Source organism: Amblyomma maculatum, chromosome 9 (assembly GCF_055883805.1).
Source record: "Amblyomma maculatum isolate TAMU_Amacu chromosome 9, ASM5588380v1, whole genome shotgun sequence".
In the NCBI taxonomy this organism is placed as follows: Eukaryota; Metazoa; Arthropoda; class Arachnida; order Ixodida; family Ixodidae; genus Amblyomma; species Amblyomma maculatum.
Genome location: NC_139352.1, coordinates 128,142,756 through 128,170,419, shown reverse-complemented (window position 1 = coordinate 128,170,419; position 27,664 = coordinate 128,142,756). Strand labels below are relative to the sequence as shown.

Sequence of the window (27,664 nt, the reverse complement as noted above, 5' to 3'; positions counted from 1 at the left end):
CCTTCTTTTGATTTTAATTACGCTATCATAGCGCTTCTTTCCTGACGTATTCTGCTCTTGTCTCAGAACGTTAAGCTATCGTTTTACTTTTTATTTTTCAATGCGTTGTCCTAAACGAAAACCCAAACCCTCAGTTAGCTTCAACGTTTCTGTTCAATAGACGAGTGCGGTAGGACACACATGCTATGTATTCGCTTTGCTATTGGTGGGTAATGGCAGACTGCTATTCATCGTTTGGGGGCTCCCGTCGAATACCTTCCGCATCATTCTTCGTCTCTTAGGTATTTCAGTCTCGTGGTTTTTGTCTGCGGTAACTAAATACGTCTATATTTTCTACTTAATGACAAATTACAAGACGTCGAGATTAACTCGTCCCCGATTTTTTGGTGTGCGCATGAAATAGGGGCGCAAAAGAAGACGCTTTTCACCGTATGAAGCTTTAATTGGAGGAGCTTAGAAGAGGATGAAAACTAGCACGTCTATTTTCTTTGTAAGAACGGCTGGATTTGTTTTACTTCTTTTATTCCAACAAATGCTAATCAGTCGCCGAGACAACCGCAGTGGCAGACGTGGACCATCTGCGTCTCCATCTATAGCGGATTTCCATCAACGCGCTCGACCAATGAGCTGTCCTTGTCGTGGCAGCGGCGGCACTAAATAGAAAGACACTACTGGAGCAGCGTGAAAGAATAAACCCGTTCGCTGCTAGTCAATATGCAGTTCCCGAGCGCGGCTTATTTTCTAGGCAGAATTGACCGGCGTGCCTCTCCTGCTCTGCCTACCCGCTGTCGTCTTTTTCTCTATTCCCAAGTTCCATAGCGTGCTAGCGCAGCTAAACTTGTTTTATTATAATTATTTTTTTTTGGGGGGGGGGAGGGGGGGGGGCGACGACCTCACAAGGAAGAGCTGCGGAGCCAAGGAGTCCCCCCGCGTTCGCGATCTGGCATCCCCGGGAGACCATTCCTGCCTTCCGGCCCAGAAATGCAAACAAACCTAATTCTACGGTCGGGACCTCCTTATTCTCGGCTGTCGGCGTAGTCATATATATTTTTCTAGCTCCCCTGGTGCGTGCGTCTGCGAGTGAGTCAGCAGTGCATGTTAGTCTTTGTGTCAGCGTTCGCGCATGTTCCTTCCCGAAGAGATCTCGATCATACCGCTTTCCGCTTTGTTTATTCTGGCCGCGGCCGCGGGTGGGTCTCGGCCCTGGCGAAAACTTCATGAGGCAGGCTAGAACAAGAGATGGTGATAAAGTAAAGAAAAGGCAGCTAACACTGGAGGAAGTGTATGTATGGTTAGGGGGTCTGGAGGTCGAGACTGCGTCAGCTGATGATACGCAGGGCTTGAGGAAGCATTACGTGCGCGGTTGTGGTTATAGCAGTCACGCTGCAGCCGCGGGTTGCTGCAAGCTTATGACCGGCTCCGGAGTTCGCTATGCCTGTCGATATCGTTACCGTCCTTAGCTTTTCCCGCTCCTTTAATTCCCTAATTCCTCTCCGTTATTTTGATTCTGCCACTCATTGCCCGCACGCTTCCATCGTCATATTTCCTTCACCATTATTATTGTAATAAATAATTTAATCATTCATTCCATTCATTCATTCTTGATAATTAGATGGCCGCAGTGGAAGAGGATCAAATAATACCACGACTCATAATGAGAAATTTAAGTGAGACGTGGACTGGCACCAAGTGCTATGCATCCAGGATGTTTTCTAACAATTAATATAGTCGTTGTGAATTTGATGCGTTTACGCCACCTAACTCACACGAACACCGCAGGTAAGCTCTATATCGTCGGCAGAGAGCCTTCTGCTGGCATTACTCGACAAGGTCATCTGCAGTAGCCAATCTTGGTTGTACGGGTAGGGTGCAGGAGCGGTCCACCGGCCGCACACTGTAGTTAGTCTGTCCATGCTGCGAACGTCTGGCATCATCGGCGCAGTGATAGAGGAGTTGGACGACAACAACAACACGACTAAAGATGCTTCCGATGAGGACAGCAACATTTTGCCGAATGATGCCCATGCAACTGCCATTAAAAGTGAGCCGTAATAAATGACCAGTAGGACAGTTTCTCCACACTGATCTAATGACTGGAGCGACCATTGGTGAAGTTGAAGGAAGTGCGCGCAGTTGCATGTAGAGAGTGGAGATATAGTTCAACGTTGCCAACTGAACAACACTGCCAACTGGGAGCTGCTTCTTAATACGTTCCACTTATTACAAATGCCAGGAGGACAGCAAGCAGAGCTATATCTGGGTCCTGTCGGCCGTTCAGCTCAAGTATCTCCATTTCCCACTTTTCTTCCCGGCTCACTGTGTGGAGCAACATCCCACAAAGCTTAAAGGCTGCGCTGAAATGTAGTAAGTCTGAACTTGCAACCAATTTTCCCTATCTGCCGTTCTAAACTTAGGCACGTTTAGACATCGCAGTGCCCCATGACTTTCCATATTTGCCATACTCATTCCTCGATTCTATGCATCAACATCAGTGTCCCTGTTTCCCCATTTCTCTCCCAACTTTGTGGCGACACTGTGCCCTGGCAACATCCCACACGGGCTCGCTGCCCGCCGCTGCTCCTCCTCCCCGGAGGCGGCCGAATTTCCCTGCGGGCGAGAACGGCGCACGTGTTCGGTCGACGCGTAGGCGTAACGACCTCTGCGCGCCACCCCTGTAGCGTGTGCTTCCCCCGTCGTTGGCTCTCTTCGCACGCAGCCGCAACTTCCTGCGGGATTGCTCGCCACCGACGTCGTCATTACGAGACGCCCTCTTCCCTCGCGCGTCCCACGCCAGTTTATCCCGTTTCCCCCTAAAACTGTGCAGCACTTTGGAGGCGTACAAGCCCTGCGCCAAACCCAGGAGCGCTTTGCCGCGAAAATTTTTTTAGATTACCTGCTTGCATTAGATAAATAGTCCGCCAGCTATCGCAGATATCTAAGGGATTCCCTCAAGATAGCAGACGCAGTCGGGAAAAAAAAAAAGAGAAGGGTTTCTGTTCTTACGACACAATTAAGAAAAACTGTTGTGACAACAGAAATATCCGTAGTAACATCAAATGTTTCTGTTCTTAGAACAAAGAAGTACTGCAGAAAACAGACGACATATATACTAAAGAAAAGTACTACAGAATTACAGAATAATCTGAAGTTTACGACGTACAGAACTACAGAATACTTTGCCGTATTTTTGACACCGGCACGGGAGATTTGAAATAAAAGAATTGACCCAGTATACGATAAATAATGCGTAAATGTGAGTGACTAATTAGTCATTTTATTCTTTCGCTTGTTGAAAGCGAAGAATTCACGGTTTAAGGGCACTGCACACGACGGTTGCGCAAATGAAAACTGTGCGATTGCTTATTGCGGTGCTCTCGCACGTGGCTGGAATTTGTAGGCTAAGAAAAACCTATAAATTGGATTAAGAACAATGCAGATGTCCATAGAAAGAGAAATTACTGGAGTATAGCCAAGAGAGAAAAGTCTGGCAGCGATGCTGATTGGCGGACAAGCTCGGTCTAATGAGCTCGTGCATAAAATCAAGAGCATAGAGACTGGATCGTGCGTGGTTACATAACGTAGCCGGTGGTTATTTATTGTTCGAGAGAGGCTTAGGGGAACAAAGTGGTCGGGTGCGGAATAAGGAGTAAGCTAAGGGTATTAGGCATGGAGATCTGTTGGGATACGTTGTCTGCCGGTGACGCAGAGCAGGGATGATTGGGGATCAATGGGGAATGTATTTGTCTTGAAGTGATTGTAACTTGACTTACGTAATGTCATGGTTAGAATGATTATGACTATGACAAGGCTTTGCTGAGGGGAACATTACTCCGCAAGTAAACGCGTACATGCAAGGCCCCCAAAACGCAGCTGAAATGATACGAGAGGGGATTTTTGACGCATCAGTATGCGGAATAAATTACTAATGTCTACTTATGGCCGACAACGACAATTAATTGCGGCAAGTTAGCAACATTGTCATCATAAAATACTTGCTAAATCTATTATCATGCAGTGTCATTGAGCAGCTGAAGTCATGGACTATCATGGACTTAAACATGCGGGCTTTTGTGTATTCCGTGCATGTATTAATACTTACTTATTTGGTTACTATCAGGACCGTTGAGGCGTTATAGATAAGAGTGGTAATACTACTTATACAAAATTAAAATTTGCGCACAACTGTTGCAGTTTGGTTACAAAGGAATCAAATTAAATCTACGTGTTTTTCTCCATTCGGTGCTGATTTTTATTTTTTGGCGTTTCCTAGAGAGGGGTAGCGGTGGTGGATTAAATGCGCGTAATCTGTGCTCATTTTAAACACTACGTAAAGATCTCCGTTTGTGACCCCGCGTCCCCCTTCCTAATGCATTGTTACGTGGTGGCATGACAAGCGATGGAACACGGCGACACAACAGAAACAGAACGACGTGATGACATGACGATGAAATATGCTTTAATGGCCAGCGGGCCTGGCGCGAGCGCTCCGCCCCGCGCCACTGCCCGCTTCGTCATCTTCGTAGCATTACCCGGGGCCAACGAGCGATCGTCCCGATCGATTGCTAGAAATTCATTTGCATGAAGTGATTATGATGAAAGGCTATGATTTTTTATGTTACGTGATATGACTGTGACGTGATGTGATGTGACATGTCTGTGATGTGACTGTACTGCCTTCACCCATCCCTCTCTCACCCACAACTTTTATACCCACCTACCCCTCTCCCCCAGTGCAGGGTAGCAAACCAGTTCCTTTTACCGGTTAACCTCCCTGCCTTTCCTCCTCATCTTCCTCCTCCTCCTAGATCCATTTGATCAGCTTCTTATTATCCTCCCCCTTATCTCTCTTTTCCCGTCTTGTTAATCTTGCCTTCTTCTGTCTTCTTCCTGGCGTCTTTATTTATTTGCAATACTGCCAGTCTCTAGTTCAGACCATAGCAGGTGGACAAAAAGATATCTGCCTACTGATATCTGATATCTGCCTCTATGCCTACTATGCCGTCTGTATGCACGATAGAGTTGTGTGAGTACTTTTTTTTTCTTTTAAACCTCTGTCGCGGTGTCTCAGTGGTACGGGCGCTCGACTGCTGATTTCGAGAACGGGGGATTCAATAACAATCGTTTCGAAAGGCGTTCCTCTGCTGTGGGATTTGACTGGCAAGGAACAATAGGAACAATAATAAGGCAAGGAACAATAATTTCAGAGATATCATTACTGAGTGCGCGGTAGAAGTAGGCGGTAGGATAGTTAGAGAGGATACCGGCAAGCTGTCTAAGGCGACGAAAGATTTGATTAAGAAACGCCAGAGTATGAAAGCTTCCAATCCAACAGACCAGATCGAATTGGCCGAGATATCAAAGCTAATCAATAAGCGCAAGGTGGCGGATATAAGGAAGTATAACATGGAGAAAATTGAGCATGCTGTAAAGAACGGGGGAAGCCTTAAAGCGGTAAAGAAGAAATTAGGCATAGGCAAAAACCAGATGTATGCGATAAGGGACAAGGCGGGCAACGTCATCACTAATATGGAAAAGATAGTCAAAGTAGCCGAGGAGTTCTATACGGATCTCTACAGTAGCCAAAGTAGTCAGGACCGTAATGAGATTAGTGGTAGGGAAAAACAGTCAGACGTTCCACCAGTGACGAAGGACGAGGTCAAGAAAGCACTAGAAACTATGAAAAGGGGGAAATCAGCTGGAGAGGATCAGATGACTACAGATTTGCTGAAGGACGGGGGGGATATCGTGCTAGAAAAACTGGCCACCCTGTATACGCAGTGCGTGGTGTCATCGACGGTACCGGAACCATGGAAGAATGCAAACATTATCCTCATTCACAAGAAAGGGGACTCTAAGGACCTTAAAAATTACAGACCAATCAGCTTACTGTCTGTTACGTATAAGGTATTTACTAAGGTAATCGCTAATAGAATCAGGACAACCTTAGGCTGCAATCAAGCAAAGGATCAAGCAGGGTTTCGGAAACAGTACTCTACTATCGATCATATCCATACCATCAATCAGGTGATAGAAAAATGCTCGGAATATAACCAGCCCTTATACATAGCATTCATTGATTACGAAAAAGCATTCGACTCAGTTGAAACCTCGGCGGTGATGCAGGCATTGCGAAATCAGGGGATAGACGAGCCGTACGTGAAAGTGCTGGAAGATATATATAGTGGCTGCACAGCAACCATAGTTCTGCATAAAGAAAGTAACAAAATGCCCATAAAGAAAGGTGTTAGGCAAGGAGACACAATCTCTCCAGTACTATTCACAGCTTGTTTAGAGGAAGTATTCAGAGACTTGGAATGGGAGCAGTTAGGGATAAGGGTAGATGGAGAACACCTCAGTAATCTGCGATTTGCTGATGACATTGCCTTGCTAAGCAACTCGGGGGATGAACTGCAAATAATGATTGATGACCTAGACAAGAAAAGTAGAAAGGTAGGATTGAAAATCAATATGCAGAAGATTAAGGTAATGTTCAACAGCCTCGGGAAGGAACAGCAGTTCACATTAGGTAGCGAAATACTGGAAGTAGTAGGCGAATATGTCTACTTAGGACAGGTAGTAACCGCAGATCCGGACCACGAAAAGGAAATAACAAGAAGAATACGATTGGGATGGAGCGCATTTGGCAAGCACTCGCAGATTATGACTAGCAGCTTACCGGTATCGCTCAAGAGGAAAGTATACAACAGTTGCATCTTGCCTGTACTCACCTATGGGGCTGAAACGTGGAGGCTAACCAAGAGAGTTCTACTTAAGTTGAGGACAACCCAGAGGGCTATGGAACGAAAAATGGTAGGGGTAACATTAAGAGATAGAAAGCGTGCAGAGTGGGTCAGAGAAATAACTCAAGTTACCGACATTCTAGTAGAAATTAAGAAGAAGAAATGAACATGGGCAGGACATGTAGTGCGAAGAGAGGATAACCGATGGTCGCTGAGGGTAACAAACTGGATTCCAAGGGAAGGAAAGCGTAGCAGGGGGCGGCAGAAAGTTAGGTGGGCGGATGAGATTAAGAAGTTCGCAGGGGTCAAGTGGATGCAGCTAGCACAGAACCGGGTTAAGTGGAGAAATATGGAAGAGGCCTTCGCCCTGCAGTGGGTATAATCAGGCTGATTATGATGATGACATCACAAATCCCTTATACTTTCCTCGGTTTCAGGAAATCATTTAAAATTAGTGGCGCATGCATTAATACACTGTCACATTCTATGACAGTGGCCGCAAAAAGCATCTCGGCAAATTCGATCCACTCAGCGCTGTACACGTGAACAATCAGCTTTCCTGTGCGGCGAGGTTTCCTGTATAGTGTCGGCGTGATCTCATTTTTGGGGAATACTTGTGCGTGGTTGTCTGGGCCAGAGTTGATGTGCACTCAGTCCAAAGCAACTCGCCATGCAGTGCGCTGCCAATGCACCTGCTTAATCCTTGAGTCAAGTACGATATAGTGAACCAGGCTTTCTCGATTCACTCTAAATTACTGCAGGTCAGAGCACGAACCTTGTATCTGCGTGGGCTTGGCACTAAATTCGCCGGTCTCACTCGCATGAGACACGCGCAAGCTGTTTAGAAGTCGATAAGAAAAACAAAGCTGTCATTAGGCAGGCCCAAACATTAGGCGCGTGAGCGCGGTACAGCGCAAGAAACGTGCAAAGTAAATCTAAGAAGACTGGTGATTGCGTGCTTTGTTTTCCTAAAATCCTCTCTTCTTCTGCTGCATTGGCGAAATCCTTGGATTTTTTTCTGCAATATTCTGCAATACTGCAGAAGACACGTTTTCATCGCCAACAAACCCGCTGTAAACTCCGAAGCAGACCTACGCAGCGTGCTTTTCTGCGAGCGCCGCCGGCTGCCAACCCACACTACCGGAGTGACGGTGGCGCCACCTCTAGGTCGATCTCGTCGCGAATATGAAGCAGTATGCGGTGGCATATGTTTTAGTAGCAGCGGTATTCCAGAGTTTGCATTAACTTTTATTGACGGCGGCGACCTGTTTTGCTTTGACACGGCGGTAGCGACAGTACCACTTCGTTTGAGACATTGCATGTCAAAGGATCTCAAGCGCCGAAGACCGCGATGGATGATGTCCTTATCCAAGCATGACATTCTCGATACGGACAGGTATATATTTTTTTTAATGAAGCGTGGGGTTATAGACTGTTCATATTTATTTTGCAAGAGGAATAGAGGTAAGCAAAAGCTCACAGGAACCTCGAAGCAAACAAAAACACCCCTGTACACGCCGCATGCGCGCTTAAATCACTGCAGGCTGCACGCGACGTGAAAACGCATCCACACTGAGTAGGTTTCGCCGCTAAGCCGCAAGGTGGCGACTCTGCTCGATCTCGAGGCCAATAGAGGAATCCCACTAAGTCACAGGCCTCGGTTGGAGTTGCTTAACTCCAAGTCGAATCTTTAGTTTAAGCTTCAGATGAAAACGGAGACTCGCTTGGTATTTTTGTTGAAGTCTCCAGTGACTAGAGTGCCGTACAGAGACGTACGCTTTCAATGGCGCACGCGCAGTGAAGTGCGCAGCTGGCCACGACTTCACTCGCAGCGACGCAGGAGTAGCGGCAGCGACGGCGCGCTGCGCACGCCATGTGGCTCGGCGCAACCAATTGTCATGACAACAGCGCATGCGCGGTTGTGGCCTCCGCCCGTTATGGTGACCTTGGTTTTACATGGCGTAGTGGAGCCTTCGCTTCAAAACTTACAGAAAACACTGCGGCAGCTCTAATGCTTTCGCATCCTCCCAATCTAGTTTGTGCAGTGAGCCCTAAGTTTTTATTTAGTATCGGTTACGGTTCTCGTATTGTTGCCGTTAGTGACGCTGGCGAGGCATGCGGAGGAAGAAGAGATGGCCCTTTCATCGCCACCATTCCTGGTATTACCCCTATAATCACCGATTCTCAAGCCGCATGGGAAAACTACAGGATCTCGCGCGCAGCCATTCGCTTACACAGACGGCCGACCAACATTCAAGTTGATATGAACCCCCAGACGCAAGTCCCTTATTTGATATCAGCGAAGCAGACGCCGAAATTCGCGTGTATCCTCCAGGCACCGTTTGCTATGGAGGTCGATGGCTTTCGGACGCCAGAAGCTGTGCCTAAGCGATACATCGATCACCCGTTGCACCAGCGAGTAGAAAAAACAAGATATTCGTGACCTCACAGACACCCCGCACGAGAGGAGGCTGCAGTCTGGCATCATATACGAATCAATACGTATATACATCTGCGCAATGTGGGTCTGCCCGAAGAATCATTCAGCCCCGATAATTGAGCCTCTTACCTCCGTTCAGTCACAGATCACGCTGATCAGCACCGATCTGATGACGAGCGAAAGCTAGTGCACCTAGTCAAGCAAATAGAAACAAACTATGTAAATATATTCATTTCATTTAGTGCAGAAAAGATGAAAACAGAAAGAACCCGGAAATACGTGCACACGGGCGCTGTCCAGTCGAAACAAAAACTACATAACCGTGTCACAAATGCGACAAAATACTCTTTAATTCTGTCGTTAACGTCAGAATGTTCTGTGCTTCAGCAGCACTTTCCTGTAATTCCAGTTTTTTGTAGTACTTTTCTTTATAGCTGTAGTTCTATAGTACGATACTGTAGCTCTGTATCACTGTTCTGTTTTTAGTAAGTGCAGAACTTCTGACGTTAATAAAAATTACTGTTGTGAGAACAGGTTCAAAGACCGCACAGATATTCTGTCGTAACAACAGATAATTTTCTGCAGTTTTTTTTTTGACTTGGTGGTTTTGACAGAACATTTATCTGGAGTACTCAAGTTTGCAAGGTCGGTGCACGGGCTAGCTGATAATTTATGTAAAAAAAAACAAAAACACAGCGCACCCTTACGACATCGACAGTGAAAGATAAGAGCATAGAACCAAAGGTAAGAAAGGTATGTCCATTTCTTAAGAGTGCGCTGTTTTTTTCCCGAACGTGCTCAATTTGACAGAAGTATGTTTAAACATTCAAAATACACAAATGTGTTTACAAAATTTCGCTTCTTTTTACTAGTGCCAACCAAAATCAAAATCTTCAAATTAGCATCTACAAAGCGCTCTTTTGCTTTTAGGAGTGGGGCAAATATTTAGAAACTACTTACACTGCGCAAGAAAGTGGTTTATTTTATTCCGAATGTATTATACCAAGCGCACACAGAGGGGTTGTTTACCCGAATGATATTATCATGGTTAGGAAGCTCTATCAATAATACTTAGCCACTACGCGTAAAACGTCGCTTCATCATATATCCACGATATCTTTCAAATGTATGTGGTCTAAATTAAAATGATCACATAAATTCTCTTCACCGTAGAGGTACATCCCTTCTCACGCACTAAATATGGTCATCAAATGCTGTGCCATAATGTTTAAATGCTGCTAAATAAACTTCTATTGGTGGATATTTGTATTGATACCTGCAGTGTGCAAGACATTGCTGACATGCGTTTCCGGCTGTTTCCTTATTTGAATTACTTGTCATTGAGCCTGCCTTTCGACTGCTTGGACACTTTTTACATCTCGGATATTGGTAAAGCAGTGTTTTGCTTGTCGAGTCAATTGTGCAGGGGAATTGGCAGAATGTATATCCTAATTGCCCACGAAAGGATGTACTGTGGGAGGCCAGGGAAAGAACGTATTGAACGATTCAAGACCAAGCCGTTAACATCTGCTGCTAAACAATTTTTTTTTTTGCAGCTTCATTTATCACCCTTCCTGCTAAGATATGATTTGAGCAGAAAGGAATGCTCATACCGTGGACAACTAACTGCTTTCTGTGAAAAAAAAAAAAAACTGTAAAAGTGGAAGATACCTTCATTCATTGTTGAGAGGCCAACTTTCACTAAGGCATTCTACAGCGCATTCTCAAAAAAGAACTTCCTAGAACCCCGTACGGAATTCGATACCTCCCCGTTGAAAGTGAGGAGGATATCCCACGTGATATATGTTTTTGGGCCTTCACATCTTGTGGAATACGATGATGGCTTTTCTTCAAGCAGGTAACAATGAGTGGTCGGCGCGTGATAACTTCTTTGAAAGTGTTTCGTTCAGTAGAGAAGTGTATCGAGGCCAAAGCGAACGTTTTGTGTTGGTGAGCATTCATAGTGACCTGTCATCAGTATCATGTACAGCTAAAACATTTTTTCCTAGCTTCATTCCAGAGCTCCGATTACCTGTCATGCCTGGGGAGATTTTATTATCCCCTCGTCTTGTTTTGTGGCGCTGGTATATTGTAATATTGCAGATATTTCTGTTTGTGTGGTGTTGTATAAGCAGGCAACAACAACAAAGTGGGCGCGGATTAGTGGTTATCGCTGAGACGCGGACAGGTCGCGGTTCAAGTGCTGTGGACGCCTCATGAGAAAAGTCCATCCCTCCCTCCCACTCACCCATCCGTCCATCCGCCCCTCTATCTGTCCGCCCGCCCATCCAACTATCCGTCCGTCCGTCCGTCCGTCCGTCCATCCATCCATCCATCCATCCATCCATCCACGCACGCACGCACGCACGCACGCACGCACGCACGCACGCACGCACGCACGCACGCACGCACGCGCGCACGCACGCACGCACACACACACACACACACACACACACACACACACACACACACACACACACACACACACACACACACACACACACACACACACACACACACACACACACACACACACACACACACACACACACACACACACACACACACACACACACACACACACACACACACACACACACACACACACACACACACACACACACACACACACACACACACACACACACCTACCCACTCGTCCGTCCGTACATCCACGCTATTTTTTCCCTTTAATAATGAATGACAGCTCGTGAGGACACTTTGTGGTGACACCCTCCAGTGACATACTCCGTCCACAGTTCCTTTACACGCCATTCATTAGGCAACAAAAGCTTTCGTGTTCAGAAATAATGCACACTAGGCCGCGCCACCCTCAGCGGCCCTGAGGTGGTTTCATTGAATGGCGACTTGCCGTATTTATTTAAAACACTGATCACATTTAACTGTGACACCTGGTATGTTTATCCTAACGTGTACGGCAAGGGTGTTCGTGTTCCTCTTGTCCTTTCTATGTCCTCTCCTTTGTGCTGAACATGTCTTACAGCCAACTCTCCCAACAGTCAACTCCTTAGGATTATGTAAGGGCCTCTATTTAGGGGAAAACATATCTGAATTTCTTCTACTCAGTAAAGGTTTCCTCCTTGCCAAACAGGTAGATAAGTGTAATCTACCGGCAAAATCTTATTTATGCATTCTCTATGTTTCAAACATTTGCGTCTCATTATGAAGAAAAGACAGCAGAACACGGAACATTTGGAATGAGGCAAGTAGTCAATATTTCACTAACACAGAGCGCCTGAGCAGAGCCGAAAACGTCACTTAATCATAATTTGCTCCATGGGAAATTAAGCCTTTCATTTTCTTGACAGTTGCTGTTATCGGCGATCTCATGTGCGGGATTTTCGCCTCGTTACTCTTTATAATTTCACCGTAGAGTATAAGACTGCTATTAAACATGAGGTGAGTGGTTCGAACTCCGATAATCTCAGTAGGATTAAGATGGCGGGGAAATATAGAAGGCGCCCATGTATTACGTGATGTCCGTGCACATAAAGATATCAGGCGGTATCACTTATGGTTGATACAGCTTGAAGACGCACTTAGAACAAGTTGATAAATAATAATAATGAACTGGTTTATAGGAAAGGGAAGGCGCAGTATCCGCCACACTGAAATTTAAACTCAACGAAACTTTATCTGTGGTCATCTGAACCGCGCTTTAAGGGCAGGATTGATTTTGTGCGGTTTAACGTCTCAAAGCGACTCAGGCTCAGGACCACCTGGGGTTATTTAGCGTGCACATCGCACATAACAAGAGCGCCTTGCTTTTCTTCTTTTTTTTTTTTTTTTTTTTTTTTGCGCCCACCTGCGCCTAAAAGCGGCCGCAGTGGTGAGATTCGAACCCGGGCACTTCTGTTCGTTAGCCGAGCGTCTTAACCAGAGATACTAATACACTTTGTTTTTGAGATCCACTGCGGCGGGGTAAAACAACTTGATGTAATTTTTATGTTTATTAAACATTGATTCCATTGATTGGGTTGATATTTCTCTAGGAGCAAATGACGCATTTGTTTCGCCAGAACATTGCATGCATGCAAATTGGTGCTACTGGATTCAAAGTTGTGACGTCGACACCTAAGAAGGTTATCAGATCACTGCTCTGAAATTACTATAAAGCTTTAGCTTAACCACAGATATCTGTAAGAAAGGCATTGTGTCGGCGTATCAATCAGTGTTAAGTTGGAATATGGGTCGCTATGGGCGATAAAGTTATTCCATTTTCTTGCTCTTTTAGTTGTTTTTATTGTATTTTTTTTAAGGAAGGCAACGTACGCTTTGCATTGATATGTGTAGTGTCTGTGTCTAAATCATATAGTCATAGAAATAGAATAAAAATGCAAAATGTCTTGTGATAGCATACCTAAGCCAATGTACCTACAGTAGATTGTTCGGTTGAAATCGTTACGGTAGTATTCTAACATGCTATAACGTCCCATAAAGTCGTCCCGGAGACATTGATAATAATTAGGGGTGACCTGGGCAAATCCCGCTGGTTCCTGAATTCTAATAAGAATGAGTGTGATTTCGTTAAATACCATCACCTTCCAGTCTGTTATCAAGGTGCCTCTTATACTATCAACGTGACATGTTGATCAAGCGGGGCATTGAGCGTCGTACCTTTAAACCTGCATTTTTTCATCAATAGATGTGTATTTCGCTGCTAGAGGGCGAAGTGGAGGGGTGGGGGGGGGAGGTGGGGGGGGGGGGGGGAGAAAGACGCAAAATATTGAAAGAATTGATTTTCGCTAGGATTGGGAACTGTATAAAGGATGACCTCTGTTTCATTATATATATGAGTACTACGTGTCGCTTTAAAGGGAGCCTCTTTGAAAATGTGTTTCTTCATGGAGGGCAGACTCAAGTTCGTCCTGATTGGTTGATTATACGGCCGATGCCCGGATATATTTCGGAGAGCTGACCCCAGACGCTAGACGCACATTGCCAAGAACTTCCGAATTGCGATCACGGAGTCTATTTTGGTCCTGACGTCGCAAATATTAGACCGAGGTGCGGGAAAATTTTAAAACAACCGTAAGTGCTTCCTTCGCAAACATAAAAGCATGCGTCCAGTCAGAAAAGAGTGACAGAATTTATTTTACCAAGAAAAACGTTGGCTGGGCTGGTGGTATCCTCGGTGCTTTGTACATTTAAAAAGTGCCTCCATTAGACGAGGCTATAGCTTCCACGGCACTGCACGACGCCAGTGCGGGGCAAGTTTGCTTTGCACAGAGCAAAGATGAGAAGTGCGCGAGGGAAAAAAGCGGCCGGTCGCGTATCGACCGCAGCGTGTCGACTAGCGCATGGCACTGCCCGGCAGCGTCGTCGGCGAGAGCGCAATATGACGGGCGCGTGACGGGGCGGCCGTTTGCGCACAGCTGAGAGCGTTCGGGCAAATGCGTCAGCCGCGCAGTTGCTCTGTGAGTGTTCGCGATCGAAAGGCGGGAACGAAAAGGCTCCGACTATGAGAGCATCTGTTGCAGTGCAATGAATTCGTTACTACTTTCTGTCCATTAGTGAGGCAGAGAGAAACCAATTTTATATCCTCAGTACTATAAGACCAGGCAGTGCATGTGCTGTCCGCTCTCCTTTTATCCTTCGTCCTCTGAGAAATCCAAAGGCGCACGTGCGCTGTGCGATGTCAGTGCACGCTAACGATAGCCAGGGGCCCAGGGATTGCTTTACAACAGCTTTTATTTTCACTTCATTCAGCATGTAAATAGGCCAAAAAAATGCAATAATATACGTATATGGCTACACACGGAGTACACGGGTTCGAACCCGATTGAGGAGGCCGCGTTTTGATGGAGGCGAAATGCAAACGCGTACATGTGCTGTGCGATGTCGGCAGTGTTATCACCACCATAATCAGGAGCATCTATACTGCAGCGCGAAGGACTATCACAATTTTCGCCAGTTAACCAATTCTTGTGCTCGCTGCTTCCACTTGACCCCTGCAAACATCTTAAAATTATCCACCCAAAAATTATGCCGCCTTCTACTACGTTTTCCTTCCCGTTGGAATCCAGTTGGTTACTCTTAGCGACCATCGGTTATTCTCTATTCGCTCTACAGGTTGCTCACGCCACCATTTCTTCTCGATCTCGACTGGATTGTCAGTAACTCGAGTTATTTCTTTGACCCGCTCTGCATACTTCCAGTCATCTAAGGGTACACCTACCATTTTCCGTTCCAGAGCTCTCTGCCTTGTCCTCAACTTAAGTAGAGCTCTCTTGTTAGCCTCCACGTTTCAGCCGATGCCAGTAAACGTTACAAAACCTCAAGCGGCCGAGAGTATTTCGGAGCAATCCACTACGGCGCCTCTTTCTCTCTTCCTTGTTTCAAGCCCACTTTCCTTCCTCCCTCATGTCACAAAGAACTCTGATCACAAATCACACGCAACTCTGCCATCATTCTATACGTCAATCAATCAATCAATCAATCAATCAATCAATCAATCAATCAATCAATCAATCAATCAATCAATCAATCAATCAATCAATCAATCAATCAATCAATCAGCCTTTTATATTCTCTATATAAGAGAAGGAGACAGGACTAAATGCTCAGAAGCTGACAGAGGTCCTGCCCCCTTTTTTACATTGGCATTGCATCAGACAAGCGGCAATAAATTCTGCACTATACATTATAGCACAAAAGAAGATAACACACCTTGAAAAAGAAGCAAAAAGTACCAACACCAAAATACATGCAGCGTCATCACACAAACTTGTTCAGAAAAAATTTCTTAATAACAGTATTTGAATGCTCGAAAGGGTCAAACATTTCTTTGTTTAATTTATTTAATCTAAGGGAAACCGAATTGAAAGTGGGTTTAAAGGCACGCACCCTGGCGAGACAAAACATCGGCGCTATATTCGAACTGCGTTGGAAATGTCCGACCCATCATAGGACCAAAGTAGTATTAATACGGTACCGATATTGGGCCAATCAATTGTGCTGCCTGGCAGCTGGACATTCTGGCTAAGATCAGAATGCGCTCAGCTTCTCTACGAGTAAACGTGAGCCCCATTTATTGCGACTGTAAGCTAATAAGTACATGTGTCATTATAAACTAATTACGGAAGTAATGGTTAAGCATGTAGCCAAGTATATTTCCGCTTCCACATTGCTTACCTCCGCAATTATGCCGGCATATGGTGCGCAGTGAAAAATCCCGTGATCGTGCGGCGCTACTGCGCCATATGGCGCGCGAGCAGCGTAACGCATTTAATATGACTCTTTTCCTCAAGCGAGGACATTTCCTCTGACCCCCTCAGTAAAAGCGAGGTTGACGCGTTTCTGTAGAGAGAGAAAGATGACCTTTTAATGAAAAGCAGAGAATTTAGCCGACGTTTAGGGTTCTCTGACATCTGCGTAGGAAGGGGAACTTGGGAAAGAAAGGCGGAATGAGAGAGGTGTTGAAAATAAAAAAAACAAAAGTAGGGGAGATAGAATGCGACCCCTAAATGCGTACTAATGCGCATTGTCGAGTAATGTTAAACAATGAAGTGATGAGATGCTTAGTCTTATAAATGGGGTTACAAAGTTCACATCGTGAAAAATGGATGAGGGTGACATGCAACGTGAAATCATAGCTTGTCACGAGGTCCAATGTCTTTTAAGTATGCAAACAGAAAGTTCATTGCTTGTCTCTGTTGCCTAGGGCAGGCTAAATGACTTAAATACTGTCCAAGCGTAGATGCACTAGAGAGAGCTTCTCCATGCAATTTCCAATCGAGGTATGTTCTACGCGGTTCTGGAACGCGTGTGCGATGAATGTGGTGTCATCTACCAGAGGCGTCTTCTGCGAATGCGGATGGGTAAGCCGGTAAGGTAGAGACGAAAGCTAGGCGTGCAGAGGCGATGAAGGTTCGGCGGCCGGAAACGTCGAGATGCAAGTAAAAATGGCTAAGGTTTAACCCTGTTAAACAATAGTTAGGCGAATCGAAAGCGTCGTTTTAGTTGCTTTTGCTTTAGTTAGGCTTAGCTTTGCACCGGTTAAATTGCCGAGACTGTGGAGTCGAGAACGCCGTCAATCAACTGCAAGAGCGAACACGTGATGCTGTATCTCTCTTGAAATATCTAGTGGTGGTATACCTCATAGGTGGTATCATGTTTAAGCTACACAGTGACACTGTGACCTCTGGCTCATTGAAGGTCAAGCGGCCTGCCAGGTTGACTATGGCATAGTCTAGCCTTCGCTTCAACAGAGGCTGACGCTAGCGATCCGAAGATCCGGGGTATTCTGCGAGGCAGGCTATGCGCCATACGATGGCCGAAGACTCTGAGTACCGTCCGAGAGATGCGGTCGCAATGCGGCCGAGGGGGCGCTGCGAGCGCGCGACGAGAGCAGACGCGTGTGTTTCGGCTCCGCCAATTTGCGGCTGGGGTCGCGTCCCAAATCATCCTACCCCGGCAAAACTGGCATCGATCGATCCGAAAAATCAAGCGGAACAACTGGATACAAAAGTCGTCCAGGTAGGCCGATTTTCTTCAAATCTACGGCCATTTTTCGACCGACCACGTTGGCGCCGTCGCCGACGCCTGGCCTGGCGGAATCGGCCCTCCGAGGAAAAAATGGCGACTTCCGCGGATCAAATACGCGGTTACGACCCTGAGGCAATGTTGTGGACCTCGGTAGCCGCCACCGGAGATACAAATTCGACGGTTATCCCGAAAATTCGGAGTCAAGCTTTACTTCAAGCGGCTGCACGCCGCTCCCAAGACAAAGCCAGATGGCGGCGTTCGGCGCCGCCCCGGCCGCCATTTCGTCGGTCGGAAACATGAACTCTCCCGCGACGCGCGCCACGCGAAGCAAGGACAAGGCGTTCTCGAAGTGGAAGCCGCGTCCAATGCCCAAACCGACTCCCGAAGAATACGTTATAGTCATAAAGCCCAGAGAAAGTGTTTCTCTTCAAGAGGCGTTCACGGAAACTGGCTACGGCACTGCCATTTCGGCGTACCTCGGGCTGAAACGGGCCAGCGCCGTCTCCGTTCTACCCTCACGAGAACAAAACATCATCCTTGTGCATACCCCGGACATCGAGGCGGCCGACCAGCTCATCGGGGACTTCGCAGTAAACACCGAGAAGGGGTCGATCCCGCTTCGGGGTTACCTTAGAGAAGATGGCGGCAACATATGCCACGGCGTGATCGTGGTCCGTAACTCGGACACCACAGAAACTCTCCAAGACCGAGTGTGCTGGCGCGCCGGCCACATCCTGGAAATCCGGAAATTCGGAACATCCAACAAGGCACGCATCACTTTCGCGGGTAAAGAGAAGCCCCGTTACGTGCACTATGACAACATGGTCGTCTCTGTGCGAAACTATTACAAAACTATTCCTGCGTGCGGCCAGTGTGGGGCCGTCGGGCATCGCGCGGATGCATGTCCAAACTTGCAGTCTGACACCTGTGGACTCTGCGGATTCCAAGCTCCGCTAGTGGAGGGGGTGCGGGCTCCTCACAACTGTGTTCCGCGGTGTTCTGTGTGCGGTGGCTCCCATGTCACCAACTCTCGCGACTGTGCGGCAAAATTCCGCACACCCAAGATAAAAAAGAAAAAAATGGAGCCCAAGAAGAAACGCCGCCATGTTGGGCCTCCCGGCGATCAGCCTCGCCAGGAAATCACCAACATCGAGAACCCACCTACAGGAGGTGCTGAAAAACGACCATCGAAGGTGTCGCCACCACACGGCGGACTGGCGAAACAAACGACGGAAACGCGCGGTGATACCAGGGCCTGGGTCAACGCAGTCAAAAACGGACACCAGGTGAGCGGTTCGGGTGGGGCTGCTTCTCTCTCCCCCCTTTCCACTCCCTTCCCAAGGGCGCGTAGCGCCGAGCAAGATCAAATAGCAGCACTCAGGGCCCAAAACGAGATGCTGCTTAAGAAAATTAACGAATTGGAATCCAAAATTAACCAGTCTTCTCCGCCCTCGCCTCCCGCGGCTAAGGTAATGGAGAGTGAGCTCGTGGTGCCAAAGGCGGTAACAAGCTTGGAGGCAGCATTCGAGGCCGGATTCGGGGCCACGGAGGCACGATTCATTGCCGTAGAAAATCAAATTTCAATGATGGTCAACGCCATCTCCAAATTGCAAGAGACAATCCCCGCGATGATTGCCAAACAAATTGCGCATTCCTTACGCTCCTCGCGCAGGCCCGGCGGTCCCTTACCCTGCCGCCCTAACAAAACTTTTAGACGCACCCCTGAGGTAGACGCTGACGACAACTGCTCGCTCTCCGGTATGGAGGATGCCCCCCTTCCCGCGAGTGTTGGCTCCGGAGCAGCGTCAATACAACCCCTCCTCAGCCTAAATGACCATGGCGAGCAGCCCTAAGATCAGGCGCTCCCCAAGAACCAATTCGGCCACCCCCGTCCAAATTGTCCAATGGAACTGTCGGGGCTTCCGTTCCCGCGCAAAGAGGGCGGATCTCCGACTTTACCTTTCAACTTTCGACTCTCTTCCCGCGGTGGTTGCCCTCCAGGAGCCAGGGAGTGGCGTCACCCTCACAAATTACATCACCTTTCAGCAGGACTCCTCTTCCTGCGTCTGCGTGCATAAAAATTATACGGCTACTCTAGTTGACTTAGAACTTGACACTGAATATTCCTACGTGATGGTGACACTTCTTCCGCTCAAGAAACAAGATGCGCCACTCCACGTACTCAACATCTACTGCTCCCCCAGACTCAAAAATGTAACGTTCGCAGCACGCTTTAGCCGCGCTCTAAAGGCTGCGGGCAGGGACTCCTTGGTGATTGTGGGTGATTTCAACGCCCACAGTACACTCTGGGGATACGTGCGTGAAGAGAAGCGGGGACGCAAGCTAGCGGAACTCGCGTCCACGCTGGGCCTGACTCTTCACATTGACCCTGCATATCCAACGCGGATGGGTAATTCAGTGACCCGGGATACATGCCCGGATCTCACCTTTACCAAAAACATTGTACACGCAGAATGGATCAACACCGAGGAAACCCTCGGTAGTGACCACTGCCTTATCAATACCACTGTAAGAACTAAACCATTGGCAAGACCTCACGCACAAGCTCGGCTACCCGACTGGAATAAGTTTCGGCAAAGCTACATCAATTCGGCCTCTATCCACGAACAAGGATACCACGCGTGGGCACAAGGATTGGTTACACATCTTCGTTCGGTGGAAACACAAATTCAGCTCTCGGAGGCCACTCCAGAGTTGGACAACCACCTTCTGCACCTTTGGGATGCGCGGCACAGCCTCGTCCGCAGATGTCGCCGCCAAAAACATAACAGAAAGCTCAAAATTCGTATCGCCGAGCTCACTCAGCGAGCGGCAGAGTACGCGGCCCAACTCGCCGACTCAAACTGGGTAGACCGCTGCAACACGGCGGCCAGACAAATGTCGAGCCCGAGCACGTGGCGCCTTTTCCGTGCCCTAATTGACCCGACTCAAACCCGCGCCGAGACACAAAAACATCTCCAACGAGCTATTCATAGCTTCGATGGAAATACATCAAAATTAGCATGCCAACTGCGCGACCAGTATCTTTGCACTAAGCAGGACCCCTGAGGACCCGCGTACTCGTATGCAGGTTCAGAGAACGCGGATCTGGATCAACCGTTCCAGTTGCATGATCTGAAGGCGGCCCTGGCTAAAATGAAACGAGGAACGGCACCGGGCCGGGACAAGATAACTGTGAAACTGCTTGCCAATCTTCCCGACTCCGCCTACGAAACCCTCCTCGCTTTCAACTCGATCTGGCTTGATGAGGCACCTCTACCAATTGAATGGAAGACCGCCCTGGTAACTTTCATTCCGAAAGCCGCCAAAGCCATAAACACAGACAACCTCCGCCCCATCTCCCTCACGTCTTGTGCGGGAAAGCTGATGGAGACCATGGTGCGGGACAGGCTGTCTGGGTTTCTGGAAAATAAAAATACATTCGCAGACACCACGTTCGGTTTCCGCCCGCAAAGGTCCGCTCAGGATGTTCTGCTTCAACTCGACCAAGAAATTCTCAACCCTGTCGAATATCCCTTCGACGATAAGGCAGTACTCGCCCTTGACTTGAAGGGGGCTTTCGACAATGTCACACACGAAATCATACTGCAACATCTCTCCCAGACGAACTGTGGACATAACACATTTCAGTACATCAAGCAATTTCTCTCAGATCGGCAATCTTTCATCCGAATACAAGACGAAGAACACGGCCCATATAAACTGGGAACGAGAGGCACCCCACAGGGCGCGGTCCTCTCGCCATTACTTTTCAATCTGGCCATGATGAAACTCCCGGCTCAGTTGGCGACGGTCGAAGGCATCCAGCACGCGCTGTACGCCGACGACATGACCATCGGGGCCAAACACGGATCGGTTGGAGACATTGAGGCCAACCTGCAGCAAGCGGCGCAGATCGTAGACGCTTACGCCCGCCGCTGCGGCCTTCAATGCTCACCGTCCAAATCCGAATTTGTGCACATTCGCCCGTCGCCTAAGTGCACCACAAAAATGGAACTATCCCTGGCCAGCGGTCCAATACCCGAACACGATGAGATTAGAGTACTTGGTCTCCTTATCCACAAACATCGACGGGCTGATACAACACTAGCAAAACTGCGCAAGGTGGGGGACCAGGTGGGCCGGATGGTGCGCCGGGTTTCCAACAAACGCGGGGGGTTACGGTGCACAGACGCTTTGCGGCTGGCGCATGCATTCGTGACCAGTCGAGTACTCTACTCGACTCCTTACCTCCACCTGCGCAGATTTGATGAGAACGCTCTCGAAGTGATTCTCAGAAAGATGTACAAGCGTGCCCTCGATCTCCCGATCAACACATCCAACCAGCGTCTTATGGGTCTGGGGATGATAAACACATTCGCGGAGCTCCGAGAGGCGCACTTGACTAATCAATACACAAGACTTTCAAAAACGCCGTCGGGACGCCGCCTATTAGCCCGACTACACATCCACCACCCAACATTTACGGAAGAGCGCGTACGCATTCCTGAAATCTGGAGATACGCCCTGCACGTACGCCCTCTTCCGGCCAACATGACACGTGACGACCACAGTGGCAGGCGCCTTGCGCGGGCGGAGGCACTGGCCCGTCACTATGGGAACAAACACGGAATTTTCTACGTGGACGCCTCCGGCCCTCACCATGGGGGGTGGTACACAGCCGCAGTCGTCCATCAAAAAATCACGGTGAATGGCCTAACGTTCCGAGCTCAAGACATAACACATGCGGAAGAAGTTGCCATCGCGTTAGCCGCCGCAGACAAGGACTCACGAGTCATCATCACCGACTCGAGAGGGGCCTTCAGAAATATTAAACAGGGGTACATTCCTCTCTTTGCGCACCGCATCCTTCAAAACAGTGACTACCTCGGGGCCCCCGCGTCTCGAACGATTGTATGGGCTCCAGCTCACATGGGCCTCGAAGGCAATGAAACGGCCAACGCCGCCGCCCGCGCGCTCACTCTCCGGGCAACGCCTTCAGACCCTTATGACACGGATCTCGAACCCAATCCGGCTCTCACTTTTCGAGAAATTATTGAATTATTTCAATTCGGCCATGCAATTTATCCTAAGCCTTGTAAGGGCCTTACAAAGGTGGAGGAACGCACACTCCTCCGCCTTTACACCAAAACGCTGCTGTGCCCGGCAGTTTTAAAACACTTTGATCCTGCCTGTACAGGAAAGTGCCCGCACTGTGCGGAGAAGTCTTCGGACATCTTCCATATGGTGTGGGCATGTCAGTCAACCCCGAACCTCACCCCCAAACCCAACCACACCCGGGAGGACTGGGAGGCAGCCCTGCTCGGCTGCTCCGATCTGGCAAGCCAGAAGGCCCTGGTTCACCGAGCCCGAGCCGCGGCGGTCGCCAATGGGCTCCTGTAATGAGGAGCCCACCTAGTGTTTGCGTGAGGTTGCTCCGGCTACCTCAAGCTTCCTCCGAATAAAGGTTTTACACACACACACACATGCGGCCGAACCGGGCCGAACATTCCGAGGGCCGAGTGGGAAATATGGAAGCGAAACGTTGCTGTCGAAGCGAGGACGCCAAGCTGCGTGCCACATAACGCCGTTGCGTTCACCTCTTATATGGGAATCTTAAGTGTCCTCCATACTTTTTGAAGGGACTGTGCGAAGCAGTCGGTATCAGGTCAGTTCTGCGTTACACTCTCCTGGTTAATGTCGCGGCTATCGTCGCAATCATAACCACAATCATCCTAATCAGGTGCACAACACGTCAATGTCAGCAACAATGTTCTCGAACTACTGAACTGCGTGAACAGCGCCCAATCTCCTCTTGATAATTTAGCAAATTGGGCTTTTCGCTCTACTTCGGGCGCACGTTTTCACTGGTAGGATAACGAAGAAGAATGGATGGAAAAGAATGGAGAATAGAATCTGTTGGCTAATGATGCTACAGAAATGTGATCATTGGCAATAAGGAATGCAAAAGCACAATGACTGTCTCCCTCACAGTAGACAACGCCTGGGAGAGAAGAGATGAAAAAGTGAGCGGATGAAGGAAGAGAGAAGGATGCGCCGCAAAGGAAGGCTCGAAGTGAATTTCAACCACCTCGGGTTGTTTTAAGGCGAAAGAAGAAAGAGGTTGCGAAATAGGAAACAAGACAGCAACCATCTTCGTTCCGACGTCGTAACGGGCTTTGGAAAGTGAGATTTACACCATTTTGAGTTATTGAACAGTGGCTTTTTCACCTATTTAAAAGGACTGTACGCTCAGCCTGAGCCCCAAGGTGCTGGCCAAAGCCTTGGGGTTCGGCGGTCCCCGATTGAGCCCTGATCCCGTAAATAATGGCTTGACTGTATTGCTGCGGACACATGTGTGGAGGTTTCGGCGGCGCCGATCAGCGTAGAAGAAGAAGAAGAGGAAGATATTGATTCCCATTTGTTGGCTCAGAAGCAGCTTAACAAAATGGCGGCGTGCATAACGTATTTTTTGCTTGTGCTGGTTGGTGGCAATCATGAATTTTACCCACGAACTTCACCTCTAAGTAGCAGAGCAGTACGACAAAGGAACAGTTTGTATCTATCATAATTGCATAATCAAACAGCTGCGCACCTTTGTCATCGCTTTGCCGTCGGCTAAAACTACAGGTAGCCGCTTATGTGCGCTTGAAATTTAAGGCTTCCCTTTTGCGGGATTCGAGTAGTGGCAATCGTTCAGCCCAGGAAGTTTCCGCAAATCCTTTCCTCTAAGTTTCCTTTTAATGCGAGGGTTTTATTACATCTCTGTTGGAAAACAGAAATGTCCACCTCGTCAACTGTTTGAAGCATCGCAGTGTAGAAAATTTAGAGCATGCATCTATGATTTCAGTGCGAGAGAGTTAGTTACCCCCTGTCAGTAAAACTATCCGGCGGCACCAGCATCGGCAGTTGGAAGTATCGCAGCCTGCAAATGTTAGGAGCATTCACCTTGGCAGGTAATCAGCAGGTGACATATCCGAACACTGATAGGTCGGAGGTGTAATGACGCTCACTCCTCTTTCACTCGTGGAAGTCACCGGACGTGTGATTGGTCGGCGGATTGTGCGATGTACGCCACGAGCCGAAATTGCATGGTCGCGTTGTAAACAATTCGAGCACCCCGTGTCATACGGAAAAGTGATATGGGAATTGAACGCACTAGACCCTTTCACTGCTTGTTTCAAGCGTCGCCATTTTCAAGTATCACGGGTATGACTTCTGGTTGGTGTTATGGGAGCGTCCACATCTCTGAACACAAGGCTATAATGATGACGTTGAGCTCTAAACCTACAACTCAACGAAATGTAGACAGCAGGACATTCCTTGTGGTCTATTTTATCCTAAAAATGAAATTGACACCACACAATAAATTAATCAGAAACGAGCCTTAATGTGTCTTTCATTTATTTGCAGGGAAATAACATAGTGACGTAGCTTGTTTTAAAAAAGTAACCCTTAAAACAGAATCTTGGGCGAGCTAGCAGTACATTGCGCAGAAGAAGCGCAAAACAAGACCGAGGTGAATGATAGCGGTCGCCTTTGCGCAAAGTAACGCTCACGAGTATATGCCGCATCGATCTGATTGATTGCCGGTGATTTTTTATTTATTCCTTACCTTAGTTATCAGTTCTGAAGCGAGTTAAAGTGCTTTTAGGGCAACACAGGAGGACTAGAAAGTGCAATGGGTTAGTCTGGTTCATGCAACTGCGGTCGTATATAATCTTATCTGGCGCTCTTGAAATGGCCCGCCAAAGGAGGGAGTTCTGCCCCAAAGTATTCGCTTCGCACGCCTGAGCTTTTTGCCCCCGTTACACTGCCTGCCGAAATTGCGCTTCGGCAGTATCCATCAGGCACGCAGTTTATGGAAGTGCACTGCGGTTTCGAAATTTGGCGATCGCTCGCCTCCGCATGCAATATATAGAAGCTTGACGTTATCCTCTTCAAACTCAGGCCATCCTGGAGAGTGTACAGGATCTCTGCGTCTGCTCAGGCGCCATCCTCTGCACAAGGTTGCTTCCGTCATGAGTGATTTCTGCCGATGCGCGTCAGCCTCCGTTCCTTTTATAGGCGAGCAAAGTCTGGGCGCTTATCACGTCAAAAGAGAAAAGGGCAAGTAGAATTTTTCTCCAATCATCAGTTGTATTTTGTAGAACCTAAAGGATTCTTTATTTGCTGAAAAGAATACTGTCACGATATATAGAGAAACACAATAACACCAACACGAAACAAGATATTAAACAGAAACAATTGGCTGCGCGAGCTCTAAAGATTCTTGATGCAACCATTACGTCGCGAAGAATAGACGCAATATTCCTGTGCGCGCTTTAAACACCTTAACTAGCTACATTGCGCGTCGAATGGGTGAAAATGCCTGAAATAATAAAAAAATTAAGACGAGATGTTTTCGATTAGCAACCGCCGAGCAGGCCGACAATTTGTGGCAGGAATGGGCAGTTGCTCAAGTTGTCCGTTGCAATCACTTGAAGTATTGATGACAACCTCGACAACGTTTAAACACAAAGTGCGCGGAAAGGACATGCCAAATGATGTGATATTTGGTGTGAATGCATGATGAGAACATACTGGGTAACTTACATACTCTAAAGGCACCTCTTGCTATTCGTGAATATTGAAGAAGAGTCCAATGTAGTGCTGTTAAAAGAGTGAAAAGGGACGCTCTCAAATAATAAAGAATTTTTTTTAGTTCATTATGTCGCGACATCAGCCACAAGTAGCAAAAACAGAACGCGGGGCAGCATGCGAGGAAACACAGGCACGGCCGGTCTAGACAGAAGAGTGGATAGTTTGCACACAATTCGAACGTCCTTTCGCTGGTATTATTAGTGGTCTACAGAGTCGCGACATGCACGCCTCCGCCAACCAGCCTGCTGACGCTGCATCCTGCCTGGGAAACACGCCCCTATGCAGTACGGTGTACAGAATGTAAGATGGAGTCCAAATAGAGACTCCACTAATGTATTGTGTGTAGTTCGGTTTCACCACTTGAGGATTGCACTCACAAACCTCGTAATCGACATCTGTCGAAAAACGTAGTCGAAAATAGATCGAATCTGTCCAGTCGAAAAACGTAGTCGAGATTTGTCATTCGACAGCGTTGCTGTCGCTTACCAGCCCGACAGGATAGTGCGGACCATTTATGCGAGGAAACAAATCATGACTACACTACGGTACTGCTTGGTTAAAACCCTAGACTATAGCCGCCATGCTCTTTCCTGCCTCCAGGACGACCCGTCCCCGGTTATTATGTCATATCTATATATATATATATATGTGTGTGTGTGTGTGTGTGTGTGTGTGTGTGTGTGTGTGTGTGTGTGTGTGTGTGTGTGTGTGTGTGTGTGTGTGTGTGTGTGTGTGTGTGTGTGTGTGTGTGTGTGTGTGTGTGTGTGTGTGTGTGTGTGTGTGTGTGTGTGTGTGTGTGTGTGTGTGTGTGTGTGTGTGTGTGTGTGTGTGTGTGTGTGTGTGTGTGTGTGTGTGTGTGTGTGTGTGTGTGTGTGTGTGTGTGTGTGTGTGTGTGTGTGTGTGTGTGTGTGTGTGTGTGTGTAAATGTAGCATTCTTCGCATTATAATCTATTATCACCATTAAACTCTCCTCCATTTTGTCGTCGTTATCTCTTGCCCGCTCGCTCTTTTGCACTGGTTACAACCTGCATGGATTGGCTTAGAATGGTGCCAATCTGGCTTCACCCTAACGACGGCTGTGGTAATCTGTGTATCCATGATATGCGTATCCTAATGAAGGATGTGCCAATCTGTGTGTCTGCTGCGAGGACGTCATCGGTACCTGCCATGGAAATTCCACTCCATCGATCTTTTTGGATGAGGTAAATTCGGAGAACGCCTTCTTTGGGCAGAGGTTTAAGGGGAGAGTTTTCCGTTAGTACATACAACAATATCTGCTCTCTCCGGATGCAGTGTCCCGTACAGGTACAGGTGCAAGCAATGCGCTATATTT

The 27,664-nt window shown here is 47.7% G+C and overlaps 1 protein-coding gene and 1 pseudogene across 1 annotated transcript in view; one reads left to right on the top strand and one right to left on the bottom strand.

Annotated features, from left to right (window-relative positions):
* Positions 1-27,664, bottom strand: part of LOC146180358 (beta-1,3-galactosyltransferase 5-like) — a 277,397-nt gene that overhangs the window by 132,383 nt on the left and 117,350 nt on the right. The window lies entirely within an intron of this gene.
* Positions 17,779-19,591, top strand: LOC146180360 (uncharacterized; annotated as a pseudogene).